Consider the following 24,744-nt stretch of genomic DNA (forward strand, 5'->3'; position numbering starts at 1 on the left):
CTAGATATACGCCCTTTCTTTCCAAGACACAGATTTCTTTGTGTGGCCATACCTTCTTGAAGACTATTACGATTAGAATGCAGAGGTAGTGCTAGATGTCTCAATGGCTGTTGCGTTTTTAACCAAGTATCCAGCCTCACATGGCCCAGGTTATGTGGGGCTGAAGTGTTCTGTGTCTAGGTCAATTTAGGGGGCACCTAAAGAGCCACAAAATTCTGATTTGAATTAGCATCTTATTGCAACAGAAATTGATTCGAAGTGGTATTAAAGATATAACCAATTTCTTTAACTCATCTACTTCAGCCTTCAAGTCAATTATTTGGGATGTAAGGTCGGCAAAATGATTAGTGGGAATTTCAACCACAAGGTCAGTAACAATGTTATCACTAGGTTTAGCAGAAGATATTTGCGCTCACTGTAAATCAGCCAGCGGAAAAGAACGACACCTACAGGGAATAATAATACTAGGAGACAAGGAGGTGGACAGGTCGGACAGAATCGAATTGACAATCACTGGCCGGGTCGGCATCAGTAAGTTTGGAAGCTTAGCCAGTTTTGCTGGGCCCAGCACAGGTTCTGAAGCTTTATGTTTCCCCATTATAAAACAAAACAAAAGGGATAACACCTAATAAAACACAGTACGTAATCAATTAAAATTCTTTAAAGCACCCAATGTGCCACTATAGCAGGGTGAGATGAGAGCATACGTATATATAAACAGTTTGCAATATATATAAAAAGTCCAGAAACAGCCAGCCGTCTAGTCCGCGTATTGATCTTATAGTGAAAAGGCTTACAATTAAAAACCTAGTTAAGCTTGCCTATGCGCCAAATGTCCTGATCCATGCAGAACACTCAGAGTATGGTTTGCCAGGTTCCTGTCAGCATAATGGTGGAGAATTGACTTTACTCGAGTCATACTCAAATTCCCATTCAAGAACTCAAATGGCCTTAAGGAAAAAAAAAACAATTCTATGTGTGGGAAAACAGCTCTGGACGAGATCAGCACAAAAGAAAATGCCCGAGTCATTCATTGCTTTGATTTCCATTTAGTTTAGGCTTCAGAACACAAATAGTCAGGTTTTAAGGTGCGAATCGCTATTTCTTGAGCATTAATGGGTGTCTATGAGTACAGAGAACTACTTGGGAATGCAATACCTGAAACTCTGAAGAGAAAAAAAATCCTAATTTTCTGTGTGTTTTTTTAATGTATAGAAATCTCTTATTAACCCCTTCGCTGCCAGGCCTTTTCCCCCTCCTGTGCCGAGCCTTTTTTTGGCTATTTGGAGCAGTTCGCGCTTAGGCCCTCATAACCTTTTGTTCACATAAGCTACCCACGCCAAATTTGCGTCCTTTTTTTCCAACATCCTAGGGATTCTAGAGGTACCCAGACTTTGTGGGTTCCCCAGAAGGAGGCCAAGAAATTAGCCAAAATACAGTGAAAATTTCGTTTTTTTCAAAAAAATGGGAAAAAGGGGCTGCAGAAGAAGGCTTGTGTTTTTTTCCCTGAAAAGGGCACCAACAAAGGGTTTGCGGTGCTAAAATCACCAGCTTCCCAGCTTTCAGGAACAGGCAGACTTGAATCAGAAAACCCAATTTTTCAACACAAGTTTGGCATTTTACTGGGACATACCCCATTTTTATGATTTTTTGTGCTTTCAGCCTCCTTCCAGTCAGTGACAGAAATGGGCATGAAACCAACGCTGGATCCCAGAAACCGCAACATTTCTGAAAAGTAGACAAAATTCTGAATTCAGCAAGGGGTAATTTGTGTAGATCCTACAAGGGTTTCCTACAGAAAATAACAACTGAAAAAGAAAAATATTGAAATTGAGGTGAAAAAAACATCAATTTTTCTCTACGTTTTACTCTGTAACTTTTTCCTGCAATGTCAGATTTTCAAAAGCAATATACCGTTATGTCTGCTTGACTCTTTTGGTTGCGGGGATATATAGGGCTTGTAGGTTCATCAAGAACTCTAGGTACCCAGAGCCAATAAATGACCTGCACCCTGCAGTGGGTTTTCATTCTATACCGGGTATACAGCAATTAATTTGCTGAAATATAAAGAGTAAAAAATAGCTATCAAGAAAACCTTTGTATTTCCAAAATGGACACAAGATATGGTGTTGAGAAGCAGTGGTTATTTGCACATCTCTGAATTCCGGGGTGCCCATACTAGCATGTGAATTACAGGGCATTTCTCAAATAGATGTCTTTTTTACACACTGTCTTACATTTGGAAGGAAAAAATGTAGAGAAATACAAGGGGCAATAACACTTGTTTTGCTATTCTATGTTCCCCCAAGTCTCCCGATAAAAATGATACCTCACTTGTGTGGGTAGGCCTAGCGCCCACAACAGGATATGCCCCAAAACACAACGTGGACACATCACAGAAAACAGAGCTGTTTTTTGCAAAGTGCCTACCTGTAGATTTTGGCCTCTAGCTCAGTCGGCACATAGGGAAACCTACCAAACCTGTGCATTTTTGAAAACTAGAGACCTAGGGGAATCCAAGATGGGGTGACTTGTGGGGCTCTGACCAGGTTCTGTTACCCAGAATCGTTTGCAAACCTCAAAATTTGGCTAAAAAAACATATTTTCCTCACATTTCGGTGACAGAAAGTTCTGGAATCTGAGAGGAGACACAAATGTCCTTCCACCCAGCGTTCCCCCAAGTCTCCCGATAAAAATGGTACCTCACTTGTGTGGGTAGGCCTAGCGCCCGCAACAGGATATGCCCCAAAACACAACGTGGACACATTACAGAAAACAGAGCTGTTTTTTGCAAAGTGCCTACCTGTAGATTTTGGCCTCTAGCTCAGCCGGCACCTAGGGAAACCTACCAAACCTGTGCATTTTTGAAAACTAGAGACCTAGGGGAATCCAAGATGGGGTGACTTGTGGGGCTCTGACCAGGTTCTGTTACCCAGAATCCTTTGCAAACCTCAAATTTTGGCTAAAAAAACGCATTTTCCTCACATTTCGGTGACAGAAAGTTCTGGAATCTGAGAGGAGCCACACATTTCCTTCCACCCAGCGTTCCCCCAAGTCTCCTGATAAAAATGATACCTCACTTGTGTGGGTGGGCCAGGTGCCTGCAACAGAATAAGGCCCAAAACTTGTAGAGATAGAGGGGATAGCACAGCAAGTTTATAAGGACATATTCTTTTATACATCTTTAGACTGACTCTGCTTTGAAGACCCACATAAGTGAGGTGTCATTTTACTTGGGAGACTGAGGGGAACACTGGGGAGTAGGAATTTTGTGCTGGAGCGGTGATCCTACGAAGAAAAGTCAGGAAAATATGCTTTTTTAAGCAAATTTTGAGGTTGACAGAGGAGTCTGGGTAAGAAAATGTTGGGGGATCCACGCAAGCCACACCTCCCTGGACTCCTTGGGGTATCTAGTTTTAAACAAATTCTGGGTTTGGTAGGTTTCCCTAGATGAAGGCCGCACCCAGGACCAAAAACATAGGTGCCCTCTCCCCCCCAAATACAGGTAGTTTTGTAATATATCGTTTTGATGTGTCCACATACGTCCGTGATGTGCCAAACACTAAAATTGTGAAAAGAAACGCACTTAGGTTATGTGAAAAAGACCCCTCACCCACCAACCAAGTTGGTGGCATGCTTCATCATCGGGGTCCCACCTGAGGCACCTAGCGTGTCACAGGTGTGCTGCGACGCCTGATTACAGCGGAGCAGGTTTTGTCATTTTTACCACACATACTGGTTGGATTTGGCACGAGGGTGAGTGATGGTTCAGTGGATCAAATTTTACTAACAAGAGCTTTCACAAAAATGAAATGCACTGTTAATAACTGAAAGGCAAAAAACTGAACCAATGACTCATAGCTCGTGAGCTGTAAAGCCGCGACAAGGCACCAACCGCTTTACAGTCCATTCACACAACTTTCATACATGACACACACAAGACCATTCACACCGCCAGCCACGGGCCCAGCACATTACAACACTCACATCGACAGACAGCGCCACTCAAGTGCCCATCACTTACATACGCCCACATGCCTGATACAACAATCACACCAGCTGATGGGAGTGTGTGGACTGGTGTTTGGCTGGCAGTGTGTTGCAGTAGCCAACAGCAAGTCAATATGTACACTCTCAGCCAAGCCCCACTCCACACACAATGGCATTTTTTTTTTTTTTTTTTTTTTTTTAAACAGAGGAACCCCTAACTAAGTAGAAAGAATTACAAAACTACAAACACAAAAGCTCTAACTAAGAACATGACAGAAATGCTAACCATGAAACTGAACACATGAAAATACAAAACAGACATGAGTTTACACTCATGGTTGTTCCCAGAAATTCTTCTGGGTGTGGTAATTCTTAAAACAACCACCCACACACAGCCCAGGCTTTGAAGGACAATCTGGGCAGTACATTTGAGTCTCCCTCCGGATACCTCTTCGAAAACACACTCTACATTTCTTAGCTGGAAAGTCTTTTTTGGGTGTGGGAGGAATGTTATCAGCAAAGTGGCGATCTTTCAATCTAGCCACATCCTCCACCACTGCTTCTCTAGGAACTCTGGCCTGTTCCACCACAATAAGGCTCTCTATCACTGACTCCTGAAATTTCACAAATGTCATCTTTGACTCTGGAGACCTATCCCTAAACACAATAAAAGCATTGAAGGTTGCTAAGTGGAAGAGGTGAATTGCTCACTTCTTATACCAAACGTAAGACTTACGAATAGCAGTATAAGGTTCCAACCTCTGATCAACTCTATCTACACCTCCCATGTTATAATCTAAAATGCACACAGGTTTGCGCACTTCAGCAACCTGGCCCCAAACAGTCACGGGGGAAGTACTCTCATCATGGATGGTACTTAGCATGTAGACATCCCTCTTGTCTGAAAATTTCAAAGCTAGCAGCTCCTCATTCCGCAAGGCACAGCACTGTCCCCTCTCAAGTTTTTTTACAGACATGCTCCCTTGGATAGCCTTTCCGGTTAAAACGGATTGTGCCACAAGCAACTGTGTCCACTCTAAACAATTCCTTGAACAACTGCACTCCAGTGTAGAAGTTATCTACATACAATTGGTGACCTTTGTTGAACAGTCGTCTACCAAGATCCCACACAATTTTCTCAGCAACTCCAAAAGTGGGAGGACAACCAAGGGGGTCAATATTGGAATCCCTACCAGTGTAGACACGGAAACTATACACATATCCTGTCCTACTTTCAGACAGCATATACAATTTAATTCCATATCGTGCCCTTTTGCTAGGAATGTACTGCCTAAAAACCAAACGACCCTTGAAGAGGACCAAAGACTCGTCCACACTTATCTCTTTGCCTGGAACATAGACCTCCGAAAAACGATCTTCAAAATGATCAAGGACAGGCCTAATCTTAAAAAGACGGTCAGAATCTGGGTGATCTCGTGGCAAGGCTAATGCATTGTCAACAAAATGCTGCATCCTAAGAAGAAGCAAATACCGATTACGACTCCTGGTCGCAGGAAATATAGCTGTTGCCATCAAGGGACTAGTAGACCAATAAGAAGCCAGTGACGGCTTCCTTATCAACCCCATCAAAAAAGTCAAACCCAAAAACTTTTTTATCTCCTCCAAATTTGTGGGAATCCACTGGGCAGCTCTAGAGTGCGGCCTAAGTCTAGCAGCGTTGTCCCTCAAATGCTGCTCCGCATACAAATTAGTCTGCTCAACAATCTCTTCCAAAAACACATCATCCATGAATAACTCAAAGAAATTGATAGGCAAAAAGTTCTCTGTATTGGCGTTACACCCCGGGAGACCAGTAAAGGCAGGCAACTCTGGCTGCTCCATGTTTGGGGCAACTCAGACATCAGGTCTTATAACGGGAAACCTTTCAGCCCCAGGTTGCTGCACTATTGGCACATCAGTGTCCTCCTCTAAAACAGGCCCTTCATCTGCACTGAGTGTGGCTTCATCATCAGAAGATTCCCCTCCAACAGAAAAATCACTGCCAGAATCTCTCACTTCCTCCTCTGCCTCAGATGCAGAGTCCGTCTCATAATCATGATCAGACTGTGACTCAAAAAGCATACCAACCACCTGCTGAGCGGTCATCCTGCGGCTAGCCATGATCTCTCCTACTAAAATTAACTGGACAAATTCACAACCAACAACCAGCACTGTGTAAGACAGGTAACAAAGTGTAGCTTTGTTAGGAAGAGTTATAAACTCAAAAACTATACCGCTCACTTGCCTGAAAAAGCTTGATTCACCAGCACAGAAAGAAAGGCAAATTAGAAATAAGACAAAACAAATATCATTGTGCACAAATCTAAGGACAATTTCACACACAATCCTGCATTTAGTACACCCCCTACAAACATGTCATTCATGCATGGCAGCAATACTCCTTTGGAGTAAATTGTTTTTACTTACCTAAAACATGCAACTGTGCAAACTGCAGGTCAACCACCGCCAAAACCGCAAGGAGCCACAGCAAATAAAGCAAAAGCTTTGAACTAGAACAAAAAGGAGGAAAACATTTTTTACCACAAATGCAAATACTTCATCAGTTGACAAACACCCCACCATCAAACATTTAGAAATTGGTGCCTAAGTGGATTCTGCCATAGGGGCAGATGGGCCTACTAAAAAAATAGGCCTGTCTGCCCCAAGGAGGCCAGAAAATACCTTTAGTAGTGTGTCCCCATGGGGGGAGTGACCCTTGCCAAAGGGGACAGCCCTCAAACAAAAAAAACAAAAAAACACACACAACACTATCCCTGGTGCCTAAGTGGCTTCTGCCCCCCTTGGGGGCAGATCAGCCTAAAAATAATAGGCTGATCTGTCTCCAAGGGGTGAAGAAATGGCCTCGGTACATGTGCCCCCAAAGTGGGGGGCGACCCTTGCCCAAGGCCCCCCCCCATCCACTAACACACACACACACACACTATCCCTGGTGTCTAAGTGGCATCTGCCCCCAGGGGGGGCAGAAATGGCCAACAGGTCAATGCCCCCCTTGGGGGGGGCACCCCGTGCCCAAGGGGATGACCCCCCACAAAAATAAACAAATAAAAAAAATCCCTGGCGTTCTAGTGGATTCTGCCCCCCTTGGGGGCAGATCAGCCTAAAAATAATAGGCTGATCTGTCTCCAAGGGGTGCAGAAATGGCCTCGGTACATGTGCCCCCAAAGTGGGGGGCGACCCTTGCCCAAGGCCCCCCCCATCCACTAACACACACACACACACTATCCCGGTGTCTAAGTGGCTTCTGCCCCCCTTGGGGGCAGGTGGGCCTAAAAAAATAGGCCCATCTGCCCCCAGGGGGGGCAGAAATGGCCGATAGGTCAATGCCCCCCTTGGGGGGGCGCCCCGAGCCCAAGGGGACGGCCCCCCACAAAAATAAACACATGAAAAAAAATCCCTGCCGTTCTAGTGGTTTCTGCCCCCCTTGGGGCAGATCAGCCTAAAAATAATAGGCTGATCTGCCCCCAAGGGGGGCAGAAATGGCCCTAAAAGACATGCCCCCCAAAGGGGAGCGACCCTTGCCCAAGGGGCCGCCGCCCCATCCACTACACACACAATCCCTGGTGCCTAAGTGGCTTCAGCCCCCCTTGGGGGCAGATGGACCTAAAAAAAATAGGCCGATCTGCCCCCAAGGGGGGCAGAAAAGGCCAACAGTTCTATGCCCCCTTGAGGGGGGCACCCCCCCCACATAAATACGCCAATAAAAAAACATCCCTGGTGATCCTCCGCCTAAAATAGTAGGCCAATCTGCCCCCAAGGGGGGCAGAAATGGCCTAAGTAATTGCCCCCTAAAGGGGAGCGACCCTTGCCCAAGGGGCCGCTCCCCGCAAGACAGAAACTCACATGAAATAAAAAAATAAAAAATCCCTGGTGTCTAGTGGGCATTCCTGCTGCCCGATCGCAATGCGATCAGGCAGCAGGAATGCTCAAAGAGACACCGGGGGAAAGGAAAAGCCTTTCCTTTCCCCCGATGCCTCTTTCGGCAAAAACCCCCACCCACCGGGAAGAGGAACTCACCTCTTCTTCTCTCGCCACACAGGAAGCAATCGCGCAAGCACGCTGACGTCATTATGGGGGGGGGTTCGGGGTGGAAGGGGAAGGGCTTCCCCTTCCATCCCTGACTTTGGGGGGGTGGGGGAAGCACACAGAGGGAGCGAGAGTGCTCCCTCTGGGCTGTGTGCAGAGGACGTAGTGGCTACGTCCTCGGCACAGCAGCACTGTGCCAAAGGACGTAACCACTACGTCCTCGGCACAGAACGGGTTAAACGAGATCATGCAACCGAAGCAATGGGAGTTTATTAACTCGCCTTTTATACCACTAGATGGCAGCATGTTTAAAAAAATGAAGCATCGTGAGCAGCTCAACGTGTGCGTCGAAGGCGTCAGACAGGGACAAATGGAGCAAAATAAACGAAGACGCAGCTTTATTGATTCAATGTCATGACTGGAGGCTTCGGATTATGCTTTCTCTTTCTTTGCTTATCAAACACAGCAGCCAATAAACAACATAACTACATTTCCCATGAGACCAAACAGCTTCCACATAACTCACCAACAGGGCCCACCATATACTATATAGTGTTTAAAAGACATAGGGCCTGATTACAACTTTGGAGGAAGGTGTTAATCCGTCCCAAATGTGACGGATATACCACCAGCCGTATTACGAGTCCATTATAGCCTATGGAACTCGTAATACGGCTGGTGATATATCCGTCACATTTGGGACGGATTAACACCTCCTCCAAAGTTGTAATCAGGCCCCTAGTCCGTCCTCTTTCTTTGCTGCTTACACAGAGCTAAGTACATTTTGATTAATTCTTTGTCCTCAACTGTTGTTGAGTGCGTGGTGCAGCTTATTGCTTTCACGCACCTGCAAACTTTCATGTTTTCGTGACACGTTCTCGTTAGCGTCAGGCTTCTGCTTCCGAGACGGCATGGTGTTTTAGTTCAGCTTTTAATTGTGGACCAGTGAGGATTGGATTGGGGAGGCCTCACGACTCCGTTGAGCAGTCCTCTTTCTGCCGCAGGTTTCACGCATGCACATAGTTCTGTGTTTGGCTGTTTGTGTGTGCGCGATTCCCCAGCAGCGAAGACCAACAAGTGCTCCATGCACCTCCCGCGTTATGCCCAGAGGGGTTGCAAGAGTATGAGAGAGCTATGGGATTTGGGTGCCCCCTCTGACTACTTTTACTGGAAGTTACCAGCAGTGGCCTTTTAAGTGCCCCGTTAGCACCTGGGTGTCCTCCCCAAAATAATTGAAGTGCAATAGTATAATGGGACCTCCTATCACTTTAAGAAAGTTGCACAACAAAGTTTGCACAAAGTGGCACAACAATTTCCAGATGATAAACAATATGGGGAATATGCTGCAGGACAGTATGATCAGCATGTGGAATAGCGCCTAGTGGAAGGTTTAGACTTCCATGTTTAAGATCCAGTTAATAAAGCATTGGTTAAAGCATTGCGCCCCTGTGTGCAACATATTTTTAACTTTGGCTTTAGGTGCTTTAGGTGCTTTGGCTGAGGCTTGGGGTCCCCCAGTAGAGTTTAATATAAATGAGGATGGCTGCTTGAACTCAGATCCTTTTAAACAGACCATTGAGTCAGCCCTAAATGATCATGGTTATGGCTCCTCTCGGAGTCCCAATGCCACCTCCTCCTTTCAGGCCTCTAGACAGATGACATATGAATCCTACCCTTCCGAGACAGATGAGAATGCAGATTTCAAGAAACAAAAGGGCAAAGGTATGCTCAAATCACGCCATACTGAGAGGTCGTCAGGTGGCGGAGACCCCAGAGTTAGATCCGAGCATGGTTACCTTCCTTAAGAAGTATGTAAAGGATCCTAAACAAGGCATAGATAGGGCCTGGAGCGGATGCCAGGACAAGTTACCAGACTTATCTGGACCCCTTACAAAAATCCTGGACTTAGCAGGCAAAGCCAAAGACGCTCAAGAACCTGTCAATCCTGACGTCTTGATGGAGTGGGCTCCGAGGGCAGTGTGCCTGCTAGGCAATGTCAAGTGTTCTATTTCCACGAAGAGATGAAAATTGTCGTTGATGCGTATTCACCTTAAATTGGTGGAATGGCTCCCTCTGACTCAGGTCCCTCGGCTAATGGACTTTTATTCGGAGACAAGTTTGTAAAGGATCTAGCCAAATATGTAGCCACCTTTTCAGCTTTGGATAAAGCCCAAACTTCTATCAAAAAAGTTTTTAATAGTGGCCTTTTTCGCAAGGCTGGATGCTGCAGAGGTTGAGCATCGGCCGGGGGCAGCCCCCAGACCTCACGCCCATATTACAGAGGCAGAGCGGACTCTCACAGAAGAGGACACTACAAACAGAGCTCCTCTCAAGTAGGTAACAATTATTCCCTCCAGTGAAGTGGTACTGGGGGGCAAAGTGAGTTTGTTTGCACGAAACTGGTTGTTGATTACACAAGATACATTGGTCTTAGATGCGATAACAGGTTATCATCTAGATTTTTATTCAAATCCTTTCCAAGCGTCACCTCCCCCTTCTTTTATTTTTTCCCATCAAGAGAGTATTTTCATAGATCAAGAGGTAGCAGCTCTTCTTCAAAAAGTAGCCAACCTCCTGGCTCAACCCCATCCCAGGAGCTTCATAAGTATGATCTTTCCGGTTCAACAGAAGGGATGGGGCTCTCGATTAGTGCTCAATCTGCGACAGTTCAACTCTTGGATTGTCTACCGGCACTTCAAGATGGAGGGCATTCACCTCCTCCGAGACCTCTTACAGGAAGGGGATTGGATGGTGCATCTGGACCTCAAAGACGCATACCTGACCATTCCTATTTTTCCTCCTCATTGCCGGTTCCTTCAGTTCTTTTAGAGAGACAAGTGCTGCGAATTCTCAGCCCTCCCATTCGGCCTATCTTCCACCCCTTGGTGCTTCATCAAGATTATGGGGGTCATTCTGACCCTGGCGGTCATGGACCGCCAGGGCCAACGACCGCGGGAGCACCGCCAACAGGCTGGCGGTGCTCCCATGGGCATTCTGACCGCAGCGGTACAGCCGCGGTCAGAAACGGGAAACCAGCAGACACTGAAAATCGCGACGGGTGCAACTGCACCCGTCGCACCCCTTCCACTCCGCCGGCTCCATTTGGAGCCGGCATCCTCATGGAAGGGGGTTTCCCGCTGGGCTGGCGGGCGGCCTTCTGGCGGTCGCCCGCCAGCCCAGCGGGAAACTCAGAATGACCGCCGTGGTCTTTCGACCGCGGTACGGTCTTCTGGCGGTTCCCGCCAGGCGGGCGGCTTCCGCCGCCCGCGGAGGTCAGAATGACCCCCTATGTGTCCAGTTATGCAGTGGCCCTGGAAGAGGGGTGTTCATCTGATAGTTTATCTAGACGATATCCTCATCATGGCACAAGAGAACCATCTTGTTCTCCTTCATCTTTCATGGACAATTCAACGGCTTCAAGATCTGGGGATCATTATTAATGTAGAAAAATCCCAGTGGATTCTGTCTCAGTGTATGGATTTTCTGGACTTCAGGATAGATTTGGTCTTAGCCCAACTCAAACTTCCCCTAACCAAGAGACTGGCTATCAAGAAAGAATTGAGGAAAGCTTTGTCTGCCCCTTTGATTTCCTTAAGGGTACTTGCCCGGTTTGTAGGCCTCCTAGCGTCATTAATCAAGGCCATATTTTGGGGCCCCTTACATTACAAAATTTGTAGAGATTGAAGATTCTGCATCTCCGTAGAGGTCTCTCCTACTCAGAACTGATTGTTTTGTCACAGGAAGCCAGAACAGAGATTCACTGGTGGTTGACTCATATGGATGCCTGGAATGGCATGGCGATTTTCGCTTCAATGCCAGAAGTAGTCAGAGTCAAATGCCTGCAGATGGGGGTCGGGCCAGATGTGGCCAGTTGGAAACAGGAGGACGGTGGTCCCCGGAGGAACTTCAATTCCATATCAATTGCCTGGAACTCTTGGTGGAGTCTTTTGCAGTGAAGATCCTATCCCTGGTCAAGATGAAATGTTGTATTCTCCTGAAGATGGACAACATTTCGGCAGTAAGGTACATCAACAAACTTGGGGGAACTCGATCCTGGATGCTAGCAGAAATTGCAAAAGATTTTTGCCATTTCTGTCTGGAGCATCAGATCTCAGTTACAGCAGAATATATCCCGGGCAAAGTGAACGTAGTGGCAGATTGGAATTCTCTGTATCTCCGGGATCCCAGCGACTGGTGCTTGCATCCCTGGGTGTTCCAGTTCCTGGATCACCTTTGGGGCCTGTGTTCGGTGGACCTATTTGAGTCTCGCCTGAATGTCCACCTTCCATGGTTTTACAGGTGGAGACCGGATCCATTAACGGTCAGCTTGGATGCCTTCCTACAATCCTGAATGAGGGAATTGAGCTATGCTTTTCCCCCTTTTCCGTGATTCACAGAGTTCTCTTCCAAGTTTGTCATCATATGGTGGAAATGGTTCTAGTAACCCCATGTTGGAGAGCTCAATCTTGGTTTCTGGTGGCTCTAGATCTGTGTTGTGACCCTCCAGTGCAGATCCTGCCTTCGGAGGATCTATTGTGAGAGCCGATGGGGCATCCACATCCTCTAATTCTAGAGGAACAATTGTCGCTCATGGCGTAGAGGATTTCAGGAGACCTGAGCAAATTGCAGAATTTTGAGACTGCACTAGATTCTTTTTCTCTCAGTCCCTGGCATCTAGTACGCATAAGAGATACGTCTCCGCCTGGAGTCAGAGGGATGTGGATCCTTTGGGGGCATCGGTGGAAATGAATGCCAATTTTTTGTCTCACTTAGCGCCTCAGGGTTTAGCCTACAGAACAATCAACAATTTTAGGTCAGCCATTTCGGCCAAGCACCCTCACATTGATGGCAAGGCAATTGGGGAGCATCCTTTCATTTGTGGGCTTCTGCGCGGCATGAGTATGGTAAAGCCACCTCACCCGAAATATTAATCTTTTTGGGATGCTAACGTGGTCTTAAAATCCTTACTAAATTGGCCGGCAAATGAAGATCTTTCATGAAAGCAATTATCAGCTAAACTGATGATCTTGCTTTGCTTGATTTCCTGTCGGAGGGTGTCGGATGTCAAAGCTCTGGACATTGCAGGTAGAGTTTTTACCCCAACCGGGAATTCTTTCTGTATTTCTAAATTCACAAAATCAAATTCCAAACGTATTAGTTATCCGAGTTTCAGAGATAATACTAAGTTTTGGGTGGTACATTGCATAAAAGTATACGAAGATGTTACTTGTGAATTTCAGAGATCATTCTGGCCAGTTGTTGATTTCTCTGCAAAAGACTTTTAGTCGTGTCTCTTCGGTGACTCTAGCGAGATGTGTCAGGTGGTTGTTGCAAGAGGCAGGGATAGCTACATCCATTTTTGGGGCTCATTCGGTGAGGGAAGCAATGGCTTCCAAAGCTTTTGCCTCAAGGTCATAGTTGCAAGATATTATGAGGGTGGCCGATTGGTCATCAGATTCTACTTTTAAATTGTTTTATCACAAACCTATTGTAAATGTTGCTTCTGGTGTTTTCGCTCAGCTTTAAACTAGCATAATCCAATGCCTCCGGTCCTGACATAGAATCCACATTTTTCTAGCATTCATGTCAAGAATTTTCAATTCTATTAAGGACATGGAAGCGAGGATTATCGCACCTGAGAAATAGGCAATTTTTCATGTCATCATGATATTGTGTTATGATAAATTGTTTTCCTGCCCCATTTAACATGATGCACTATTCTTAAAATACATTCTTGGATGTTACAACATTATTTTTCTTGCAGATGAGAAGTCTTAAGGAAGTCACAGTGGAATTCTATCCGAAGTTAAGGAAGTGACGAGGTTTCGGTTCAAGGTTGCACTGGTTGTGCTGGTTCTTGCCATTCGTCAAGGAGTGGTTCAAACTTCTATTTGGTCGGTGGGATTAGTTCAGATTTTCAATGCGTTATCTTTGGACTGGGCTGAGCAAAGAAAAAGGACATCAGTGTTTGTTAAGGACTATATTGTGTATGGTGGGCCCTATTGGTGGGTCATGCGGAGGCTGTTTGGTCTCAATGGGAAATGTAGCTATGTTTTTTTATTCACTGCTGTGTTCGATAAGTAAAGAAAGAGAAAGCATAATCCTCACCTTAATAGAACTGAAAATTCTTGACGCAAATGCAGGAAAATGTTTGATTCAAATCTGGGAGGTAAAAAAAAATAACGTGGAAGAACGATCGCTGATAAGTGAGTGGTGATCTGAATAATACAGATTATTGCGTTGTAACAATGTACGCTGTAGTACGTACATGCCAATATTTTTAAACAGAAAATTGACAATTTTGGAAAAAAGTTATCGGAGTATGGTGACTACCTGACATGGAGATAAATTCTGGACAGGGCTGTAAAAAAATTCATGACAAGTCAAAATTCAGGACAAAAATTCAGGACAGAGTGTTGACATTCAGGACAAAAACTCAGGACAAAAGGTTAGGTTTAAGGATACATTAAAGGAGAGGCCATATCCCACAACTTTAGCAGTGCATTTATTTACTATTTTCTACATAGCACTATTTAGTCCCTTTGGTAGTTATGTAATTGCTTCTAGGTATGCTACATTTAGGTGGCAAATTATACCCTTGTTTAATAGTAAATTAATGCCGTTGAGCACTGTCCAGATTTACCCAAACTTTCCTGGACAGAAAGCAACAGCAACGTTTTGATTATGTTTCTAAATATGTTAAATCCTATGGCAAAAAGTTTGGGAAATAATAAGGTAAGTAAAATCTGCTAGTTTAGACAAGTAGAACAAAAACATCTGCTTCACCTCAAGCTCCAGTCAATGTTATTCCTAAATCAAAATATTGAGGCAGAGCAGATGGTATGGGTGACTGTCTTCAACCTCATGTCAGGATGTGAGGCACCCACAACTTGTCTGCAGTTCAACAGCACTACAGTGTGCTTCAGAAACTCTATATTTAAGTCAGAACTGGGAGCCCAGAATACCAAACGAATAGAATTAAAGAGCAGGATGAAATCAAGATTAGAAGGAAATTCAACAGCAACCAATTCAAAGGGTTGTTTCTCATAACTGACAAATAAGGAGGAGATTAACAAGGTGGAAAAAATCCTAAAATCAGACAAGATGGGCCCACCATGAATATCGGAAAGTATTGTGTACTTGGGGATTTGTCTCAGCAGAGAGGAGAGAAACAGAAGAGGCACTGTCAGGTGGTTGAAAGAGGAGCACCCACCCACCCTGGCAATCTCTGCTGGTACAAATGTCTGCTGATCGTGCTTGTGAAGGGTTAGCAGGGGTCAGACCCTTTGGAAGGTTGGGCTGGGCAAGTGCCCACTCTGTCCACGTCTTAAAATAGTTTGCAAGCCGAGCCATGACGAAACCAGTGGTCTGGCTCAACCCTAAGTGCCAAAGTGCATGCAAATTCATCAAAATATTTGGGATTTAAATTACACAACAAAATCTAAAAACATGATAAATATTTTAAAATGTAAGGAGTGTTTCTTCGACATATTGTAGTGTTCCCCCCTTTATACACAATTGGAGCTCAGATTGAACTAGGATTCAGTTACATTTCAATACCAAGGGATTCATATCCACCGTTAACCCACTGAGTTGCAGGATAGAAATCTGGGCAGGACAACTTGGTCCCTTCAAACCCAGTTTGCATTTTGGTCTTCTCTTCCACTTTCAGTAATGGGCCACGTGGCACTAGTGTCGATGGTGATGCTACCCCAGTTATTGCATTATACTACAAACCTTCACCTGCCCAGCCCTCATTCCTTCTTCAGACACCACAACATGTTCCATGTCTGATTTGGGGGCTGGAGCACTGCAGGGTAGCTTTTTCCACTCTAAAGCCGTCCGTGACTGTGGGTGTATTATCCCGTCTGGACTTAAAATGTTATTATTTAGCTGCACAGCTCCAATGGGTGTTTCACTGGATGCCTGTCCACCTCCTGCATAAGACAGGGTTTACCTGTAAAGGATTTAAGGAGGACTTACTGCACTACTCATTGTTTCATGCAGACCATTTTACCCAATGCCACCCAGGGTTAATCTACCTGGCTTTCTCTTACCTTACTAGAACCCGTAAACTCACTAACATGTAGAAACCCTGCACTTCTACAATGCCTTTGCTAGGCCTCCCCACTTGCACAGGGTGGCTTCACTCAGGGAAAGAGAATCAGTGCATGCTGCACGACTCTCAAAATAGTAAAGGGAAGGGAAGACAGCACATCCTATGCTAATATCACAGGTTTTTTGCAAATTATATAGCTATTCTAGAAATCGGCGAGCCTGTGAAAGCTTAACCCCAAAGCCTGGCTCTGGCTGAGCTTGAGGTCCTGTTGTGGTCTCAAGCCCATAGCTAGCAGAGCTTGCATGTGGGTCCTGCCTGCCTCCTCCCCAGTACCCAAGATGTGTTTTTAGGGCCAGGGCTGCGACTTTGGAACTGGGGAACCAAATTTGAATCTTGGCATGGGCTCAACATCCTGTGATTCTTTGCAAACCACTTAATCTCTCTGGGCCAAACAATCAATGTGACCTTGTGTAATGTAAGTGGTGTGCATGAAAAGTGCTCTAATAACTTTGGGTTGAGTTCAAGCTATATAAAAAGTGCAGAAAATGCACAACAAAGTAAAAACATAGCCTTAGCATAAGGAAAGACAAATATCAATTTCCTGGCTGATTTGTACTAGGTTAAATGAGGAAATCAAGATAAATTATGGCTTTCCTGCTTAAATTGTGTGATCTTAGGCAAATATTTAACTTCACTAAAAAAAATGTTTTCTTTGTGAATGCAAATGAAAGCACTTTCAAATCAGTTGTACAAAAACAGATTATATTAGATTCAATAGACTTAACTGTGACATAGTACTGTCAATGCTTCACATGTTAATGCATATTTTACATGATGTTTGTTGTGAGATTTACATAGCAAAGATATCAGGGCTTGACTTGTGCACTAACTCTAAGATCTGAGCCAGACCCTTGGCTTCTCCCTTCTTGTTGATGTTTTGGCTTGCTTTCCCTCAATGCAGTGTTTAAAAAAGGATAGATACTGTTATGGGGACGGTGCCAATGAGTGCAGACTCTGAATTAAAGGCGTGGCTAAAAAGAGCAAAATACTCTAGGCCTAATTTTCGAGGCCCTTGTGTCACCAGAGCATCACCTTTAGCGACGCTCCAGTGGCACAAGCCCTGTGCCACATTTACAAGTCAGTTTTAAGCCACTTTTTGTGGCTTAACTCTGCCTTGTAAACAGTAGCAGCCGTTGCCAGGAAGTGATGGGGGGCAGTGCTTTAAGGAGGAGGAGCGGGGGTAACAAAATTAAAAGAAACGTATCTGCCGTCTCTGTTTCCTGCCGCTCCAGCCGCCTCTTGTCTTCTTCCTCCCTCCACACCCAATCCAGACGCTGTTACACAGCATGAAAGAAGCTCTGGGATTGACCTGATGGGGCAGAGATGACGCTCAAGAAAGGAGGTGGACACTGCGCTTGGTCTCCACCCAGCTGTGCAACACAGCCGGGTGGAGAGTTCTAAGTGCGCATTTCAGTTTGGCTGGTCTCGGGCAGCCGGCCAAACTGACATATGCACGGAGAAGCGCACCACCAGCCCTTCTCCACTTGTTGATGTGGAGGATACTGGCCTTGCCCCGCCCTACGAAAGAGGAAAAATAAAGGGATAATAAAATACTTTTATTATCCCTTTATTTTTCTGCTTTCAGCAGCGCGTCGACGCTCCTCCGTAATAGCGGAGGGACCACCTCTGCTTGTAAATATGGCCCGTTTACACGCATCACTTAGCATGAAAGGAGTGTGCAATGGGTGTTGCTGTGGGCATCCCACCACAACACCTATTGCATTTTGACGCTGCCCCAGATTTACGAGAAATCGTAAACCTGAGGCAGCGGCAAAAATGAACACCACCCCTAGGGTATTGTTAGCATGGTGCAACAAGGAGAAATACTTTTATTTCTCATTGCTTTAGATTTTTCTATGTGTGCTGCATTCTGTGAAACACATATGAAGAGCAGTATGTGCAGGAAGGTGTCCCTTCCCGCACATAAACAATCATTAAATAATGATGATTTGCAGCGCACATAGCAGTAACAAATTGCCATTATTGATTGTTTATATGCATATTCATTTCCTGCAACACAGGCACCCTAGCACTATGGTGCAGGTGTGCCTGTGTTGGCACTAGGAAGCTAAAGTTAGTGTGAGCAGTAGGGAAAACACAGGGGAGCACTGTATTGCCATAAATATGGCACACGCTGAGTTTCTGAAGTGAGGCAGTGTGGTGCTTCCAAATTTGGCACAGCCCCATGCTGCACCACTTTGTAGTAAATGAGGCCCTCTGTATTTTGTTGATCTCTCACTGTCACGTAACGACATATAAAATAACGCACACCTTACTGAAAAATAAATAAAAGTTCAACTAATCGGATGGAAATGTATTGTTTTTAAGTTATAAAACATCTTTTGGTTAGGGCAATGTATATGTATGCAACCAGATGCCTACGGAATTGAATCCTATTTGGTGCATCAGGGAAAAGTGACTTGTTCATTTTTAGTGCTAGGAGGTCCCTGAAAGCTCTGTGGATGTTTAATACATTATTTTAAAAATGCATTATACACAGTATAATATAGGGTTCCACTAAATGAACATATAAATTTAAGTTAAAGATAAAAGTGCTTTTAAAGTGGTGATACTCAATTATGCCCCGGTCCCCGCATGCGGCCCTCCTGACCTTTACATGGGGCACCCTAGTCAACAGCAGCACTAGGCTTCTATTTAATCGACTCATAACTAGCACAAAAAGATGTTAAATAAGCAGGCAATCATTTATTTAAAAGTTAATGATGAAAGGAAAGCCTTCATTATAAAGACATCCTGCAGCAAAAGTCACTTCAAAATTCAAAACATTTCTTTCATTAACAATCAGAACCTTTTCCACTTAGTACATCAGATTATATATGTGCATTGAGAAGCATTTTTTTAAATGGTAGTTTCAAAAATTAATTTAGGTACATTCATTCCCTCCCCACACACAACAATATGACTAGTAAACTAAGATGCAAGTCAGTTGCTATATTTTTGGGTGACCTGGGTTGTTTTACATGGACACTATTATAGTTTATTAAAATAAACACAGGACAAGGTTTTGAACAGTGCTTTTCCTGATGTATTTTAAGGCCCTCCTTTATGTGATAATGAAGTAAAAGGAAGGAAACAAATAAAACAATTGACTGGATTGATACATTGGTTAAGTGGGGAAGCTGTGATTAATCCTAGGTCTTCTGGATTCACGTTTATACTTTGCTTCCCCTACACCCACTTTAACTCCCCCGTTAACCCTCTACCCAACTGTTGCTGTCGTTAGTGCGGCCATCAGTCACATCACAGACCAAGCTTTTTGGCCCCAGTGATAATGCTTGTGAGTACTCATGTTCTAAAGTGTAGACCTCAATAATATACAGATAATAATATACCCAGTGCAAATATTTTTTTATAACTGTCCAGTAATAGCACACACTACATAGCTCAACTTGGAACAAACACCCTTACAGTGCCCTCTCTTCTCAAAAAGAACATATCTTGTCATCAGGAAGCTGCAAGTGACTCCACTAATATACACCTCCCAGGCAGCCTTTACATTTGCATTTCTTTAGGGATGCAGACACACTGACAAGAAGGTTTATTTCTTTTTAGATGCGTGCCCCTCCCTCTGGAATGCAACACAGGAGACTCGCTCTAGTTCAGCCAGGAAATCTATTGTGGTAATTATCTCTTTCCCTTTAGCTAAGGGCAAAAATAATAGACAACTGCCATCTGTTAGAACTTCAATCACTGACAACAGATGGCAGGCCTCATTTACGGACCGTCTGTCAAAATTATAGACAGGTCCTATATCGGAGGACTGTATTTTGCTCACTGACATACATACATTGAAGCAGAGGCAATTTTATGCATGAGACTGTGATGTTTTAAACGTGTTATGTAATATTTTGCTGGTCTGTTAATTTCTTGTTGCTGCTTTTTAGGTAAAGCCAATGCACCACGCAAGTGCCGTCTCTCGACATGTTATCTACATCGGTGGGTTTTAACCACGACCATGTCACACCCATCGCTTTCATTCGTTCATTGGCCTGCCTTTCAAAATTCCCTTGATTTCATGGGTAAATGCTTTTTGTTTGTCCTGCTTTGAGGCTGCTATGTTACCACCTTGGAGACTGACCCGGTTACATGGATTATTACACGATCAGCCATATACCTGAGTGTGGCACTAGTTTCTTCTTTTGTCTAGCCGCTTTGCGCTGCATGGCCATATGTTGCTTCTTCCTCTTCCTTGTTTTGGGCATGCTGCTGTTTCTTTGTGGTGTCTGCACACAAAGGCTGCAAGCTGGAGGCGGAGGTTCTTTTTAATTTATTTAAGACTTTTTTTAAACAGTTTCATATAGCATTACCTCGATCTGAGGAGCGCTTTTTTACATGAGGACCACTTAACAAGTTTAGCATTTGAAAAATCTACAAACTGGAGTATTTAATACTGAAAAAAAAACAGAAATCCTCCAAGCGGCTCTCCTGACACAGCTGGAGAGCCAATACTACAATGTTCACTGCACTCTGCAAACTCACCCCCTAATGCTTTGCAGGGCATTTCTTTTTCAAAACATGTTTGCCCATAACTCAGCCTGTGGTGGACCTACGACAATGGGATGGCCACCAAACGGTTCAACTTGATGTGCTTGTTCTGTCTAGGTCATCTTTCGGTACCCACACTGGGTTGCGGGAGTCATTGGGGATGTGTTGAATTCAAGATTGCAGAGTGTGGTACTTTATGTGGCCAAAAGAGGTCCCTGAAAAGAGTTTCCCTGTTGTGTGCACATTGAACAATAAATGTTGCAAGTTTTTTTCAGTCAGCATCTAATTAGTGTAAAATTTTTAATGTAACCATGTTGTTCCAGCTTACATTTCACATGCTTTACTTAATCTTGCATTCTCTATGAGTGTTTGATTTTTCCAGGATGTTTTTATTTTTATTTTTTTCAACCAGCATACTGCTCGTCTCCCCTCCCTCATAAACTCTTTGCATTTTCTTGTTCTCCAGCGCCAAAGTCATACGAATGGCATTGGCGCTATGCAAATATCACTCCATTGCATCCACAAAAAAAAACAAAGAGAAAAAAAAAATGCTAGGAGCGCTAACTTTCAAAATGCGAGACCGATTGAACTGCAAATACTTGTGTTCCTTTCCTTCTCCCCGCTGCCATTTGTCCTCCTGTCTTTCTGGTTCTTGGTATGTCACTGGAATGTTCTGAGGCTAAGATTCCATGGGATGCAAGCTTCTCGGAGTAACCTGTGATGTGAAAAGACAAATAAAGGCTTTCTCTTAAATTGGTGTCTTCCCAAATACAACACTGGAGACAGCTTAATGATGAAAGCCATTTTTGCTTTAAAAATCTGGAGTTTTGCCGCCTGAATAGGGTGTATCGTGATGTATGGAACACGATTACGGCAGCGTACCAGTGCACGAGGGCAACAGCATACTCGGGGTGCAGTCTAATAAGCAGTGCGCAAGCACAGATTGTCTTGGCACTGCTCAAATCATGCAAAGGATTCCAAAATCCATAAGCGATTGACCTGCGTAGGCTGACAATGTTGTAAACTCACTGCAATGCTGAATAGCTGATCCATGTAGACGCCTCACCAGTTGGCTGTAAACACGTATAGTTTTTGATCCTGTAAGCTAGGTAAATGCTGTGTCTCACTAGAAGATTACGCTTGTCACCAAGTTGAAAATACTCGGGTCACACGGATAAGTGGTGAACAGCTCTTTGTGGAAGAAGGAAACAACACCACTACACCCTTTTGTGTGTAAAAGGCTGCTTTATTGGAAACAGGTGCTCTTACAAAACAATACCCTGGCCTCATGCCTCACAAAACTAACCGCCTCACTATACATCCAATTTACCTAACCAAAACCCTCCCCGCTCCCCCCCCCTTGCCTACCCTCCCCACTCCCTTTTACTTAACCTTGCAGTTAATTAATACGGTCTTCCATTTTTGTAACACTTTCTTTGTTGAATCCGTTTTGTCACCTTAATAGTCTCTTGCTGCCACCTACCCATTAAACCTGCATGTCTCCAACACCTAATGTTAAATTTCCTGTCTTTATTGTCCTGCTGCTGTCCACCCCCTTCCAATCTGAAAGTGTATTGGCAGATTAGCTGTCCATCCATTATGGTTGTCATGTGAACAATCCCTGTCTCCACCATCAGAAAAAGGGGGGGTACCTCCCCTTTTTCTGCCCCCCGTCCATCACTAAACAGTCCCCGCATGACCTAGTATTACCCCTTTAGTGTTACTAGTTATATAGTTGCTGTTAGTGTTCTTTGAACAACACTTTCAATGCTTCCTTCAACTGGAGCAGGTACAACTCCATGCCCATGAAGGACAGGTGTACTCCATCGCCCTTGAAAAACTCCTTATCCTCAAAACGCAAATCCCTGTGTTCCAAGTACATGAGCTCTTTTCCCCTACAAAACTTGTGCATTTTTTAATTAATTTTTCTGCACGCTCTTTCGATTGCGCACAGCATTTTTGCCCCTCGCCATATCCGCCGAGGGATAAAGGCTGTCCACATCACATGGCAACCGTGCCATTGCTGTTGAATCTCTTCTAAGTCCTTTTTCATGTGCCTCATTAGATCCAGTCCTGTCCGTTGGACCAAATCATTTTCTCCCAAATGGATAAGTAATACGTCCAGACAAAACCCACTTCCCCGAATGTTCTGTAATGTCCTTAGTAACTCTTGCTAATGCATCCCCCCCTTTACCTTCCCATCGTACATGGTACCGGTCCTTGTCCAAACCCAAGTTGTCCCCAATAGCCGTACTCCGAGCTTTTTTCATGGCCCATTTTACAAATAAATGGCCTACCACCCAGGCGCACAGTAAGCGCACCGCTGGTCCGTGCACTGAACCTGCAGCAGGCAAAAAATATGTTAAAGTCATAGTCCTGTAACCCCTGCCCTCACATATTTCTTATATGTATTCGACTTCCACCTTTGCAGTTCCATCAAATCCGTTGTCTTCCATCCTCTAAACTCTGCCTCCATCGCCATCCCTATCCTAAAGGAATGGGTCCCAAATTGAGACACATCCTGCCCCAAAACCTGCAATGCTGCCCTCAAAACCGCTAAAAGCTGATATGCTGAGACGCTCGTGCCCATTTAGATGGTGAAAAACACCTACAGTACCCCCTTTAACTGTGGCCTTTAGTCTGAAGCCAAGCGAAACAGGGCATATCTCAGAGGCTGGGTAGGCAGCGAGTACCACATGCATGCCCCTCCTCCACTGATCCGTTTTTTATTTCCTCAGGCGCAGCACTACACCCTGTGCCCCGATACAAACATCACTCCACTGAATACCCGGTGTCTTTTTCGACCTCAACAATTCATAAACCCGGAATGCCCCAAAAAACATCCAAGACATTAGGATGCAAAACAATAGGCATTCTCCCTCATTGAAACACACCATCCCCAGAGCCTGCATAACCTCTTTAAAAAGGCACAGCGCAATAGGCAGCCTTACTCTTCCAGTCGCCCTCTCTTCTTTGGCCTAACCCTCAAGGATCCTGTGCCCCAACTCACCCTCCAACAGCGTGTAACACCAAAACAATTTACCCATAAACGCAATTCCTGCCAACTTCCCTGTAATGGTGATTCTTGACAAACGCCTTCCCACCATATCCATAATAAACTTCATTACATCCTAACCCTGTCCTTGTCAAATTCCCGTTTCCGAGCACCCGACTGCAAAACTCATGCCACGCCCTGACATACGATGTTGAGTGGAATGCGCCAAGGAATTCACCATCACCCGCAACATCCTCCGTATCCTACTGTCCACAGAGCTGCTGACATGTTTGTCCTGCAGAGGGCCTCGTCTGCAACCAACCCATGGAACCTCTTCCACTGCGAACGAGACAACACATCCGCAGTGTCATTGTTGATACCCGGGACATGTCGCACTCTGAAAGAAATGTCGCGGCGCAAACACTCCAAAACAAAAACGCGCAGCAGCTGCAAAACCTGTATGTCTCCAGCCGACTGGCAATTGACCACCTGTACCACTGCCAGGTTATCAACCCTGAACAACACCCTTTTCTGCACCAGGAAATGTCCCCAAACACGCACCACCACCACCAGCGGGAACAATTCCAAGAACGTGATGCTGCGACCCCCGGCCAGTCACACTGCTGGCCATTCTCCTGCACAGAATTTTCCCTGCCAGTACAGCCCAAAACCCAACGCCCCCAACGCATCAGAGAAAATGTGCATGTCCCAATCGCATACCGGCCATGTCTGTAATGGTATACCATTGAACGATTCCAAGAATACACACCACATCCTTAAATCCTCTTCCACCCCTGGGCTGAGCCGCACATGATGATGTGGTAAACTGTACCCTGACAGAACCATGCCCAGTCTCCTACAAAATGTCCTTCCTGCTCTGACAACCCTACAGGCAAAGTTAAGGTGCCCAAGCAGTACCTGAATGTCCCTGACCGCCACCTTGTTCCGTCACACCATCTCTCAAACCGTCTCAATCATAGCTGTCTGCTTGTCTGCTGGTAACCTGGCCACCATGGCCTCTGTATCCAATTCAATGCCTAAAAAGGCCAAGGCCGTACAGGGCCCCACCTTTTTTTCGGGAGCCAGGGGT

This window comes from Pleurodeles waltl, chromosome 4_1, assembly GCF_031143425.1.
Source record: "Pleurodeles waltl isolate 20211129_DDA chromosome 4_1, aPleWal1.hap1.20221129, whole genome shotgun sequence".
NCBI classification, from domain to species: domain Eukaryota; kingdom Metazoa; phylum Chordata; class Amphibia; order Caudata; family Salamandridae; genus Pleurodeles; species Pleurodeles waltl.